Consider the following 13,700-nt stretch of genomic DNA (forward strand, 5'->3'; position numbering starts at 1 on the left):
TTGTTCAGTGCGGAATGGTGTTGTTCAGTGCGGCATGGTGTTGTTCAGTGCGGGATGGTGTTCAATGCGGGATCGTGTTGTTCAGTGCGGGGTGGTGTTGTTCAGTGCAGGATGGTGTTGTTCAGTGCAGGATGGTGTTGTTCAGTGCGGCATGGTGTTGTTCAATGCAGGATCGTGTTGTTCAGTGCAGCATAATGTTGTTCAGTGCAGCATGGTGTTGTTCAGTGCGGCATGGTGTTGTTCAGTGCGGCATGGTGTTGTTCAGTGCGGCGTAATGTTGTTCAGTGCGGCATGGTGTTGTTCAGTGCGGAATGGTGTTGTTCAGTGCGGCATGGTGTTGTTCAGTGCAGGATGGTGTTGTTCAGTGCGGCATGGTGTTGCTCAGTGCGGCATGGTGTTGTTCAGTGCGGGATGGTGTTGTTCATTGCGGCATGGTGTTGTTCAGTGCGGCATGGTGTTGTTCAGTGCGGCATAATGTTGTTCAGTGCGCCATAATGTTGTTCAGTGCGGCATGGTGTTGTTCAGTGCGGGATGGTGTTGTTCAGTGCAGGATGGTGTTGTTCAGTGCGGCATGGTGTTGTTCAGTGCGGCATAATGTTGTTCAGTGCGGCATAATGTTGTTCAGTGCGGCATAATGTTGTTCAGTGCGGGATGGTGTTGTTCATTGCGGCATGGTGTTGTTCAGTGCGGCATGGTGTTGTTCAGTGCGGCATGGTGTTGTTCAGTGCGGGATGGTGTTGTTCAGTGCAGGATGGTGTTGTTCAGTGCGGCATGGTGTTGTTCAGTGCGGCATGGTGTTGTTCATTTCGGCATAATGTTGTTCAGTGCGGCATAATGTTGTTTAGTGCGGCATGGTGTTGTTCAGTGCGGGATGGTGTTGTTCAGTGCGTTATAATGTTGTTCAGTGCGGCATGGTGTTGTTCAGTGCGGCATGGTGTTGTTCAGTGCGGCATGGTGTTGTTCAGTGCGGCATAATGTTGTTCAGTGCGGCATAATGTTGTTCAGTGCGGCATGGTGTTGTTCAGTGCGGGATGGTGTTGTTCAGTGCGGGATGGTGTTGTTCAGTGCGGCATGGTGTTCAATGCGGAATGGTGTTGTTCAGTGCAGGATGGTGTTGTTCAGTGCGGCATGGTGTTGTTCAGTGCGGCATAATGTTGTTCAGTGCGGCATGGTGTTGTTCAGTGCGGCATGGTGTTGTTCAGTGCGGCATGGTGTTGTTCAGTGCGGCATAATGTTGTTCAGTGCGGCATGGTGTTGTTCAGTGCGGCATGGTGTTGTTCAGTGCGGCATAATGTTCAGTGCGGCATAATGTTGTTCAGTGCGGCATGGTGTTGTTCAGTGCGGGATGGTGTTGTTCAGTGCAGGATGGTGTTGTTCAGTGCGGCATGGTGTTCAGTGCGGGATGGTGTCTTTCAGTGCGGCATGGTGTCGTTCAGTGCGGCATGGTGTCTTTCAGTGCGGCATGGTGTCGTTCAGTGAGGCATGGTGTTGTTCAGTGCGGCATGGTGTTGTTTAGTGCGGCATGGTGTTGTTCAGTGCGGGATGGTGTTGTTCAGTGTGGCATGGTGTTCAGTGCGGCATGGTGTTGTTCAGTGCGGTATCGTGTTGTTCAGTGCGGTATCGTGTTTCTCAGTGCGGTATCGTGTTGTTCAGTGCAGTATCGTTGTGTTGTTCGTATTGTGTTTAACACTTAGCCTCTAACACTTAGCCTCTAGCATCTAGAAGGTAAATAAATAGGAAGGAAGGACTCACCGGTGACGTCTTCGCCCACGTCCAAGCGTTGTACTTTGTATTTTCATCCTTCTGACAGTGGAAAACATAGCCAACAAACACCGTGGAACCTAAACGAATGAAAGAAAACTATCATTTGGCCACAACCAACATTCACAGATACAACACAATGTGACGTGCGGGGTTGAGGTTAAAGGTTGAGTGAAGGGCCCTCGTTTTAAACTACTTTTTTGAAAAGGATTGGGAACAAGTAAGACGTATTTAATTTATTTAATGGGAAGTAGTAAGAGCTATTGAATTTAATCTATGTATTCTATTCTATTGTATTGTATTCTGTTGTATTCTTTTGGATTGTATTCACACTAACCCCACTAAAACTTCAGCCCACAAAAACTCGCCTCTGGCGCCTAGCCTCTGGCACTTAGCCTCTAACACTTAGCCTTTAACACTTAGCCTTTAACACTTAGCCTTTAACACTTAGCCTAGAAGGTGAATAAATAGGGTTAAAGGTTGAGTGAAGGGACCTCGTTTTAAACTACTTTTTTGTAAAGGAGTGGGAACAAGTAAGACGTATTTAATTTATTTAATGGGAAGTAGTAAGACTTATTAAATTTATTTAATCTACTTTTCTTCCCAGGCAAAATTTGATGTGCTGCAATTCCAAATTTCCAAAGTGAATGAAGGAATGAAGTCCTTTAAATTATGATTTTGTATAAATACTAGGCATTAACACAAAATCGACGGCACAAAATGGGCAGACTTTACTTGTTTGAAAAGGACTGGTTACAAGACAGACTTTTTTAATTTATTTAATGGGAAGAAGACTTATTTAGTTTAATTGATCTATTTTTGTTCCCTGGCAAAATTCGATTTGCTGCAATTCCAAATTTCCAAAGTGAATGAAGGAAAGAAGTCGTTTAAATTATGATTTTGTTTAAATACTAGGCATAGACACAAAATCTACGGCACAAAATGGGCAGACTTTACTTGTTTGAAGAGGACTGGTTACAAGACAGACTTTTCTGATTTATTTAATGGGAAGAAGACTTATTTAGTTTATTTAATCTATTTTTGTTCCCTGGCAAAATTGGATTTGCTGAAATTGTATTTTGCCAAATCTTGCCTTGAGACCTGATAGGAAGTATTAAACGCTTAGTTAAATCAATACAAGTTGGTAATAAGAGCGAGTAATGTTGGTTGAACCGATGAATGAAGGTTGAAAGCAATTTAAATTATGACTTTGTATAAATACTAGATATTAACAGAACATCTACTGCGCGAAATGGGCAGAGTTTACTTGTTTGAGAAGGAGTGGCTTATTCAAAACTAAGATTTATTTAATCTGTTTGTTCCCAGGCAAAATTGGATGTGATGCAATTCCAAATTTCACCACATGATGGTGCCCAATTTTGACTTCATAGGACATATTAAACACTTAGCTTGTTATTATGTTCAAGGTAATCAGATTTGTTTATTATTCTAATGGCCTCTTCAAAACTATTCTGGATTACTACTTTGGATCTATTCTACATTACTTGGCAACAACATACTCTGTAACAGATTAGGCAGTATAATCATATCTGTTAACTTGAGAGTGCCCACACTCAATCTACTTATCGTGATGTGTTAAATCAATTACTGTTAGACATTATTTGTCTGATAATCTACCAAATCTTTGAATTGAAGAATTTGTGATTTAATTAATAGCTTGTTGTTATGTTAAGGGTAATCAGACTTGTATATAATTCTAATGGCCTTCTTTTGAAAACTATTCTGAATTACAACTTTGGATCTTATATTACTTTGCAACAATCTACTCCGTGACAGATTAGGCAGTATAATCACATATGTTAACTTCAGTGCCCACACTGTATTTATTTATGGTTATTTGTTAAATCAAGTACTGTTAGACATGAAATAGGAAGTGTTTAACATAAATGTTATGGCTACTCACCATTGTAGCTCGCTCCTGGTCAATGATACGAGCCTCTTCTTGCAGTGGAAAACTTGCAGCCAACAAACACCGTGGAACCTAAAGGAATGAAATTAAACATTAACATTTCGCCTCGACCAATTTTCACACGTACAACGCAACGCGGCTACACTTCTGCTATTACAAACGTAAATCTCCTTAAACACAATGAGTGTTACTTACCGTGTACGCTCTAGACGGTCCAGTTGCAAGCAGAAAATAAAGATATTTCTGTTGATAATCGTCGCTGCTCAGTGGCTCACGGCCATCGCGCCAACAGATTTGAATTTTGGCGGAGGTTCGGGCAATTACGTCATATCCACGGCACATGACTGCGACGTAATACCCGCTTATCTGAAACGGCAGTTAAAAGTAGAGTTACATCAAGTTTTCTTGGAACCTAAACGAATGAAAGAAAACTATCATTTGGCCACAACCAACATTCACAGATACAACACAACGTGCGGGGTTGGGGTTAAAGATTGAGTGAAGGGCCCTCGTTTTAAACTACTGTTTTGAAAAGGAGTGGGAACAAGTAAGACGTATTTAATTTATTTAATGGGAAGTAGTAAGACTTATTAAATTTATTTAATCTACTTTTCTTCCCAGGCAAAATTTGATGTGCTGCAATTCCAAATTTCCAAAGTGAATGAAGGAATGAAGTCCTTTAAATTATGATTTTGTATAAATACTAGGCATTAACACAAAATCGACGGCACAAAATGGGCAGACTTTACTTGTTTGAAAAGGACTGGTTACAAGACAGACTTTTTTAATTTATTTAATGGGAAGAAGACTTATTTAGTTTAATTGATCTATTTTTGTTCCCTGCCAAAATTCGATTTGCTGCAATTCCAAATTTCCAAAGTGAATGAAGGAAAGAAGTCGTTTAAATTATGATTTTGTTTAAATACTAGGCATAGACACAAAATCTACGGCACAAAATGGGCAGACTTTACTTGTTTGAAGAGGACTGGTTACAAGACAGACTTTTCTGATTTATTTAATGGGAAGAGGACTTATTTAGTTTATTTAATCTATTTTTGTTCCCTGGCAAAATTGGATTTGCTGAAATTGTATTTTGCCAAATCTCGATTTGAGACCTGATAGGAAGTATTAAACGCTTAGTTAAATCAATACAAGTTGGTAATAAGAGCGAGTAATGTTGGTTGAACCGATGAATGAAGGTTGAAAGCAATTTAAATTATGACTTTGTATAAATACTAGATATTAACAGAACATCTACTGCGCAAAATGGGCAGAGTTTACTTGTTTGAGAAGGAGTGGCTTATTCAAAACTAAGATTTATGTAATCTGTTTGTTCCCAGGCAAAATTGGATGTGATGCAATTCCAAATTTCACCACATGATGGTGCCCAATTTTGACTTCATAGGACATATTAAACACTTAGCTTGTTATTATGTTCAAGGTAATCAGATTTGTTTATCATTCTAATGGCCTCTTCAAAACTATTCTGGATTACTACTTTGGATCTATTCTACATTACTTGGCAACAACATACTCTGTAACAGATTAGGCAGTATAATCACATATGTTAACTTGAGAGTGCCCACACTCAATCTACTTATCGTGATGTGTTAAATCAATTACTGTTAGACATTATTTGTCTGATAATCTACCAAATCTTTGAATTGAAGAATTTGTGATTTAATTAATAGCTTGTTCAGGGTAATCAGACTTGTATATAATTCTAATGGCCTTCTTTTGAAAACTATTCTGAATTACAACTTTGGATCTTATATTACTTTGCAACAATCTACTCCGTGACAGATTAGGCAGTATAATCACATATGTTAACTTCAGTGCCCACACTGTATTTATTTATGGTTATTTGTTAAATCAAGTACTGTTAGACATGAAATAGGAAGTGTTTAACATAAATGTTATGGCTACTCACCATTGTAGCTCGCTCCTGGTCAATGATACGAGCCTCTTCTTGCAGTGGAAAACTTGCAGCCAACAAACACCGTGGAACCTAAAGGAATGAAATTAAACATTAACATTTCGCCTCGACCAATTTTCACACGTACAACGCAACGCGGCTACACTTCTGCTATTACAAACGTAAATCTCCTTAAACACAATGAGTGTTACTTACCGTGTACGCTCTAGACGGTCCAGTTGCAAGCAGAAAATAAAGATATTTCTGTTGATAATCGTCGCTGCTCAGTGGCTCACGGCCATCGCGCCAACAGATTTGAATTTTGGCGGAGGTTCGGGCAATTACGTCATATCCGCGGCATTTGACTGCGACGTAATACCCGCTTATCTGAAACGGCAGTTAAAAGTAGAGTTACATCAAGTTTTCTTGGAACCTAAACGAATGAAAGAAAACTATCATTTGGCCACAACCAACATTCACAGATACAACACAACGTGCGGGGTTGAGGTTAAAGATTGAGTGAAGGGCCCTCGTTTTAAACTACTGTTTTGAAAAGGAGTGGGAACAAGTAAGACGTATTTAATTTATTTAATGGGAAGTAGTAAGACTTATTAAATTTATTTAATCTACTTTTCTTCCCAGGCAAAATTTGATGTGCTGCAATTCCAAATTTCCAAAGTGAATGAAGGAATGAAGTCCTTTAAATTATGATTTTGTATAAATACTAGGCATTAACACAAAATCGACGGCACAAAATGGGCAGACTTTACTTGTTTGAAAAGGACTGGTTACAAGACAGACTTTTTTAATTTATTTAATGGGAAGAAGACTTATTTAGTTTAATTGATCTATTTTTGTTCCCTGCCAAAATTCGATTTGCTGCAATTCCGAATTTCCAAAGTGAATGAAGGAAAGAAGTCGTTTAAATTATGATTTTGTTTAAATACTAGGCATAGACACAAAATCTACGGCACAAAATGGGCAGACTTTACTTGTTTGAAGAGGACTGGTTACAAGACAGACTTTTCTGATTTATTTAATGGGAAGAGGACTTATTTAGTTTATTTAATCTATTTTTGTTCCCTGGCAAAATTGGATTTGCTGAAATTGTATTTTGCCAAATCTCGATTTGAGACCTGATAGGAAGTATTAAACGCTTAGTTAAATCAATACAAGTTGGTAAGAAGAGCGAGTAATGTTGGTTGAACCGATGAATGAAGGTTGAAAGCAATTTAAATTATGACTTTGTATAAATACTAGATATTAACAGAACATCTACTGCGCAAAATGGGCAGAGTTTACTTGTTTGAGAAGGAGTGGCTTATTCAAAACTAAGATTTATGTAATCTGTTTGTTCCCAGGCAAAATTGGATGTGATGCAATTCCAAATTTCACCACATGATGGTGCCCAATTTTGACTTCATAGGACATATTAAACACTTAGCTTGTTATTATGTTCAAGGTAATCAGATTTGTTTATCATTCTAATGGCCTCTTCAAAACTATTCTGGATTACTACTTTGGATCTATTCTACATTACTTGGCAACAACATACTCTGTAACAGATTAGGCAGTATAATCACATAGGTTAACTTGAGAGTGCCCACACTCAATCTACTTATCGTGATGTGTTAAATCAATTACTGTTAGACATTATTTGTCTGATAATCTACCAAATCTTTGAATTGAAGAATTTGTGATTTAATTAATAGCTTGTTCGGGGTAATCAGACTTGTATATAATTCTAATGGCCTTCTTTTGAAAACTATTCTGAATTACAACTTTGGATCTTATATTACTTTGCAACAATCTACTCGGTGACAGATTAGGCAGTATAATCACATATGTTAACTTCAGTGCCCACACTGTATTTATTTATGGTTATTTGTTAAATCAAGTACTGTTAGACATGAAATAGGAAGTGTTTAACATAAATGTTATGGCTACTCACCATTGTAGCTCGCTCCTGGTCAATGATATGAGCCTCTTCTTGCAGTGGAAAACTTGCAGCCAACAAACACCGTGGAACCTAAAGGAATGAAATTAAACATTAACATTTCGCCCGGACCAACATTCACACGTACAACGCAACGCGGCTACACTTCTGCTATTACAAACGTAAATCTCCTTAAACACAACGAGTGTTACTTACCGTGTACGCTCTAGGCAAAATTGGATGTGATGCAATTCCAAATCTATCTGAAACGGCAGTTAAAAGTAGAGTTACATCAAGTTTTCTTTTTTAATCAACACAATCATTTACAACCGTTGACCAGAAAGAATCGTCGAAATTCGACGTCCCCCACAAACGCCACGCTCACTCGCTTTTCAGGGCAACAAAAGTACTTCTTTTTAAAAACGATGAGTTGTACTTACCGTGTACGCTCTGGACGGTCCAGTTGCAAGCAGAAAATAAAAATATTTCTCTTGTTAGTCGTATGTTACCATCCGCTGTGTCTTTGTCAACATCGCCGCCATTTTCCTACTTCCTGCCGCGAGCCACGCCCACGGATTTAAATTTGGGCGGAAGCTCTTTCCATTGGCGTCGTTTTCGCGTATAGCAAATCCGATTGGTTGGGAAGGGTTATGCAGCCGAGGAGTCCTGTGATCGGTGGGATGTAAAGTAGGCGTCGACGTCACGTCCGCGTCACGTGACCACGACGTGGCAGACGTCAAATAGCAACCGCTGTTTTGTTTAGTAGACTTACAGTTGTTATGCATTGACATAATGGCGCACACACCAAATAGATTTAAATAAATTAAATAATTCTTCTGCCCACTCTCTTTTAAACAAGTTAACTCTCCCCGCGGATTTGAATTCCGGCGAAAGTTACGCCCATCGACGTCACGTATGTCACGTGACCACGACGTGGCAGATGTCATATAGCAACCGCTGTTTTGTTTAGTAGATTTACAGTTGTTATGCATTGGCATAATGGTGTGCACTCAAAATAGATTTAAATAAATTAAATATTTCTTCTGCCTACTCCCTTTTAAACAAGTTAACTCTGCCCACGTCCATTGACGTCTTGTCTGCGTCACGTGACCACGACGTAGCGACGTCATATAGTAACCGCTGTTTTGACCAGTAGACTTAGTTATTATGCGTTGACATAATGGCGCACTGGTTAGCATGGCCACCTCTTAAGCATGATGATGCGGGTTCGACGCCTGATCAATGTTAGCATGGAGTGAGCTGAAGTGCATGGCGCTGAAGATTTGAATCTTTGAAATGCGCTGAGGTCTGACATATCAGGCAGAATGGTTTGCCATCACGTTCAACAAAAAATAGAAACTTTCCCACTCTGATTAAAACGTCCTGTGTTCATCTACGTATTTTTGTTTTGCTGTGCATCTTTTCCCTGCCATTTCGAGAGCCCAATTGACACTCATAGTTTAAAGAAATGTGTTTGCCCATCCTACTTTGTGGAATTTCACCACATGCGCTTTTGACCAAAATACCAAATTGAACTCAAGTGAAGCCAACACGCACAACCCCCCCCCCCCCCACACACACACACACACACACACAAATGTTGATATGAACATAAAAGAGCCGCATGCGGTTCGGGAGTTGCGGCTTGGCCAAACCTGTACTATACAACTTTATTTGTATAAAATTTTCACAACAGCTGTCACACAAACAAAGCGGGAAAAACCGAAGACGTGCGTGTTCCGCCCACGCTGGATTTATTTGCACCTTTGAAAAGACACCGTATTGCCGCAGATGTGGCAAAGAGTACTTTTGGGCATCTGAGACGGAAGGATGTCCAAAGCATCACGTCACCTGCTCTGGTAGGCATGGTGGTGGGACGTTGAGGTCAACCGCTTTGGGGTTGGCTGACTCTTTGATCGCAGGATGCCACACACTTGAAGACAGAAGCAGAAAAGCAGAGCTAAATGCAAAATGTACTCACCGGTGACTCCAATTTTTTTCCCCCCTGAAGAAACAGCTGGACGGGTGGCCCCGGCTGGCCAGTGGGACTCTTGTTATTCTGACCCTTTTTAGTGCGCGTTTGGGGCAACAACCGTTTTTTGTGGCGCTCTCTTCTGGTTCAAAAGTGCCCTGCATGTGAATTTGCTTTTCCTGCCTTCTGATTGGATGAGCGCCGGTGTGACGCGGTGCCTCTGTCACCGTGGCGGGGGGTATACGTTGGCATCGGAGCGTCTGCCAACGTCTGAGACCGGCTGGCAGTGTATCGGAGGTGTCGAGTGCGGTGCCGCTGGAGCTCACTCACCAGCTGGTGTTAGGGCCACAGAATGAAGGCCAAGGAGAAGAATAGAAAGAGAAACAGAAACTTCTCCTCCAATTGTTTGATTTGTCTCTTCTGAGCTTCGATGAATTCTTTCAGCTCTTTGTTCCTCTAGGACGGACAAATGGAAAGTGGCATTCAAAAGCCAGTAAGCGTGCAAGTAAGTGCCGGGCTGGCTTTGGGCCCTTACCTGTTGCGCGCTGTGCAGCAGATCCATTCTCTCTTGGAGGATGCAAGCGTCGCGCTCCCTCAACTCGCACATCAGGGCTCGCTTCCATTGGTCCACGGCGCTCCTAAGCTCTTCTCTCTGATCCGCCGTCAGCACGTCATTCACGCCAGCGTGGCTGGCTTTTTCGCCGTCCGTGGCGGGGCAGTCCCGCTGCGGTAGCGCCTCGTACAACATGGCCTCCAGCTCCAGGATCCTCTGGGCCGCAATCCTCGTCCATCAGTGGTCCGGCGGGAGATTTGAGGGCGGCTTACCTTATGAGCCTGGTCCATGGAACACTTCCTGAAGTCCAACTCTTCATCCAGGTAGCCCTTCTGCTTGCAGAACATATCCTAGCACAGCTCAAGGTCAGAATTGTTGGGGCACATTGCCGGAGTTCCCCTTGGCTGATGTCGCGTGTCTGTCTACCTTCTCACTTTCAATGTCCAACATCTTCTGTTGAAGTGCTGACTTGGTCACTTTGATGTATTCTAACCACTGAGGAAAGGCTGCTGTCACATAAGCAGAATGCGAGAGCGTGCGTGGACGTGCGCGTTACCTTCTCGGCTAGGGTGAGAAGGGTCCTGGCGTGAATCACGACCACCTGCTCCTCGTTGGTGAGATTCTGCAAGAGCCCAAAGGCACAGCGTCAACAAGCTTCTTTCAGCGCAAAGCCTTCCAAAAGTCACATTTGAGCCGCCGAGTCTCGTGGAGTGCGAACATAAGGAGTTCGACATACACTTACGGCGTTATAGCCCAGGATGTCCAGCTTCTTCATCAGATCACTGATGACGATGTCCGAGGGAAAGGCGCAAGGAGCAATGTAAGGTGTTCTGGGACCTCGGGTTAAGGTTAGGGTTGCGAGGGACGCCTTACCTACGCTCACGCCCTCGGCCTCGCAGTAGATCTGCAAAGGGCTGAGGCCGTCTGGGAAACGGACTTGCAGAAACTTCAAGACGGGGGAGCGCCACTCCCTCTCCTGAAAGGCAGAGGCATGCATCCGTCCGTCCGTCCGTCCGTCCGTCCGTCACATCTCTGGCCTCAACACGCTTGTGCGAGTCTTCCCACCTCCAGCTCCAGGATGCGGAACTCAAGCAGTTCGTTTTGGTCTCGGATATCCTGGATGTGCTCTTTCAGACGCGCTTCTTCCGCCTCCATCCGCCTGACCTGAAAAGACAGTCAGACCTCATCTGCGGGGCTTCCCGACAGGTGTGACGCCAAGCGACTCCGCCCAGCGCCTTTCTTTCCGTCACCTTTTCGGCCAACTGCTGATTGCTCTGACGCAGCAGCTGCTTCTCCTCCACCCACTTGACATTCTAGAAGAGACAAACGCGTGGACAGCTTTGGAATGTTGTGTCATTTTCATCCACAAATTCTTTGGTTGACTGGAAAATGACATTTGCTTTTCTCCGCATTTTCCCAGCCACGTTCGGGGGGGGGGTTGGTCCAGTAATGCCAGACGGATGAGTGACTGAAGAATGTAGCTATTTTGTCTGAGAAAAAGGTGTGCTCATTGATGAGCTTACCTGTCCTTGTTGCTTCAGCGCTGACTCCAGATCTGCTACTCTGCTTTGATAGTGACCCATTTCTACCATCAGCTTTTCTCTGGTCTGAAAGGAGGAGGAGGGAGGCTCCTCCTCCTCCTTTCAGACCAGAGAACACCCGAGGCTGGGTGAGAACGGGGAGGCTGCGACCCGGCCGGGGGTTGCGGGAAGGGGCGCCACCTTGATCTCCTTCTCGGCGTCGTAGTCCCCTTTCGCTGGTCTGGGCTAGCAGAGCGTAGGCTCGTTGCAGCGCTTGATATTCTTGCGTCAGCTGGCGGTAGCGAAGCTCCGCCTCTTCATGCACACACCAATGCAACACAGCACTAGTACCAGAATCAGTCAGACCGGCGACAAAGCACCCGCGACGCAAAGACGAGTCCGATTCCAGGCTGAAGAGGAATGTTTGGTGTCAATACGCTGGCAGAAATGGCGGGCTACCTCTTCGGGTTCCGTGTCGGGGGTTCTGTCGGTGTGAAAAGACAAGGACGATCCGTCCGAGTCCACCAACACGTCTTCGTCGTAGCCGTAAAATGTTTCGATGACCTGCGGGCGCGGAAGCAAACATCTCTCTGAACAAACTGAAGCGACACCTCACGATGAATCGACGAGAGGAACGATAGCGAGAAAAAGGCCATTTCATCTTGCGCAACACCAAGCAGCCGCAAACAAACAGACTCACCTTGCAGGACCTCACGCTTTGTTCCTCCTCAGAGATTCTCGACGTCGGTATCGTAGCAGCAAATCTCTCTCCTGTCGACACAAATAATCCGCCTTTGAGATTCTTTGGATGCAAAGGGAACGAACGGCTCCGGCGCAGAAACAAACGCGACTCACAATGACATTTCTGACATGAGCTCCTGTCTCCAGAGCCTGAAAAACACGTCACCGGCGATGATTGGAGGGACGCTCGTCTTTTCCAAAAGTGACAACTACAGGGTGTGTCAGGGTTTTCCAGATTATCTTTATCGTATCATTGTGTTGCTTTGACTTTGACTGCGACCTGTAATAAATAATATTATTTATCCCTTATTTATCCCTATCGCTTATCCCTTCCTACACAAAGTCGTAAAACACCCCTTGCTATGTTTTGACTAGAGGTCAAGGGCTTCCTCTATTCAATCCACTCTTACACCCACCCTGTTTCTCTTAATTAAAATGCTCGTGCAGGAGCCGAGAGTCAGACTTCATTCGTACAACGGATGGACTCTCCACCTGCAGGTGTCCAAAAGAACTTACTTGTCTCCCGTGTGGTTCTTGCAAAATAAGTTGGAGCGAGCGCAACTCTAACAGGGTGCATTTTGCCACTAGCTGCCTACGGACAATGACGTCGCGCTCGCGGCTCATGGTTGACGGGCTGAGCAGCCGGGCAAGTCCGTCGTTTTCAGCGCACAGCGAGTGGCAAAGGCGCTGACAAAACGGGAGCTTTGAGCTGCTGAAAACGGCAAAACAAGTCTAAAGCGTGTTCAAACGCGTGCGCACAATGCTCCTGCTTGAAAGGTCGGAATTTAAGGGGCCAATTTTTTGGATGGCGGCCGCCGGCCAAGCTTTGGACGGAAAAGGTTTCCTGGCGACAGCGAGCGAGCGCGGCGCTGCCGTACGTGCACCGAGTCGCCTGCCTGAAGACCTTGGACAAGTCGTCGATGATGTGCCGCTGCTCCACAACTTGAAGGAACTCCATTTCACCGTCCTGCTGGCCGCAACCGCGGTCCAGGTCATTGAGCGAACTAGGCCTTCTCTGTGGAACACAAATGCAGTGGACTCTGTTGGCACGCCGCCGTTGTCCGCGTCGACTTACCAAGCTTGCCATCTCCTCGTTCTCCTGGGTGACAAAGCGCACTTTGTTTTCAAGGCGACACAGCACCAGCGAGAGTTCTTCATTCTTCCTGCTCAGGCGTTTGTTTTTGTACAGGAGTGGCAGAAACTGGCTTTCTGTTTCTCTCAGTCGCTTTAGCTGCAAGCATGAAGTGCGGGATGTGAAAGACGCACAACACGCGGGCCAGAACGTATCCATTCCTTTTGCATCGGTTTGAACGGAATCGTGGCTTTGGCTCCCAATAAAAGACATCTACCAGGCAACCGACTCGCTGCGCCG

Source organism: Syngnathus floridae, chromosome 10 (assembly GCF_059516105.1).
Source record: "Syngnathus floridae isolate MCC-2025c chromosome 10, RoL_Sflo_1.0, whole genome shotgun sequence".
NCBI lineage: Eukaryota > Metazoa > Chordata > Actinopteri > Syngnathiformes > Syngnathidae > Syngnathus > Syngnathus floridae.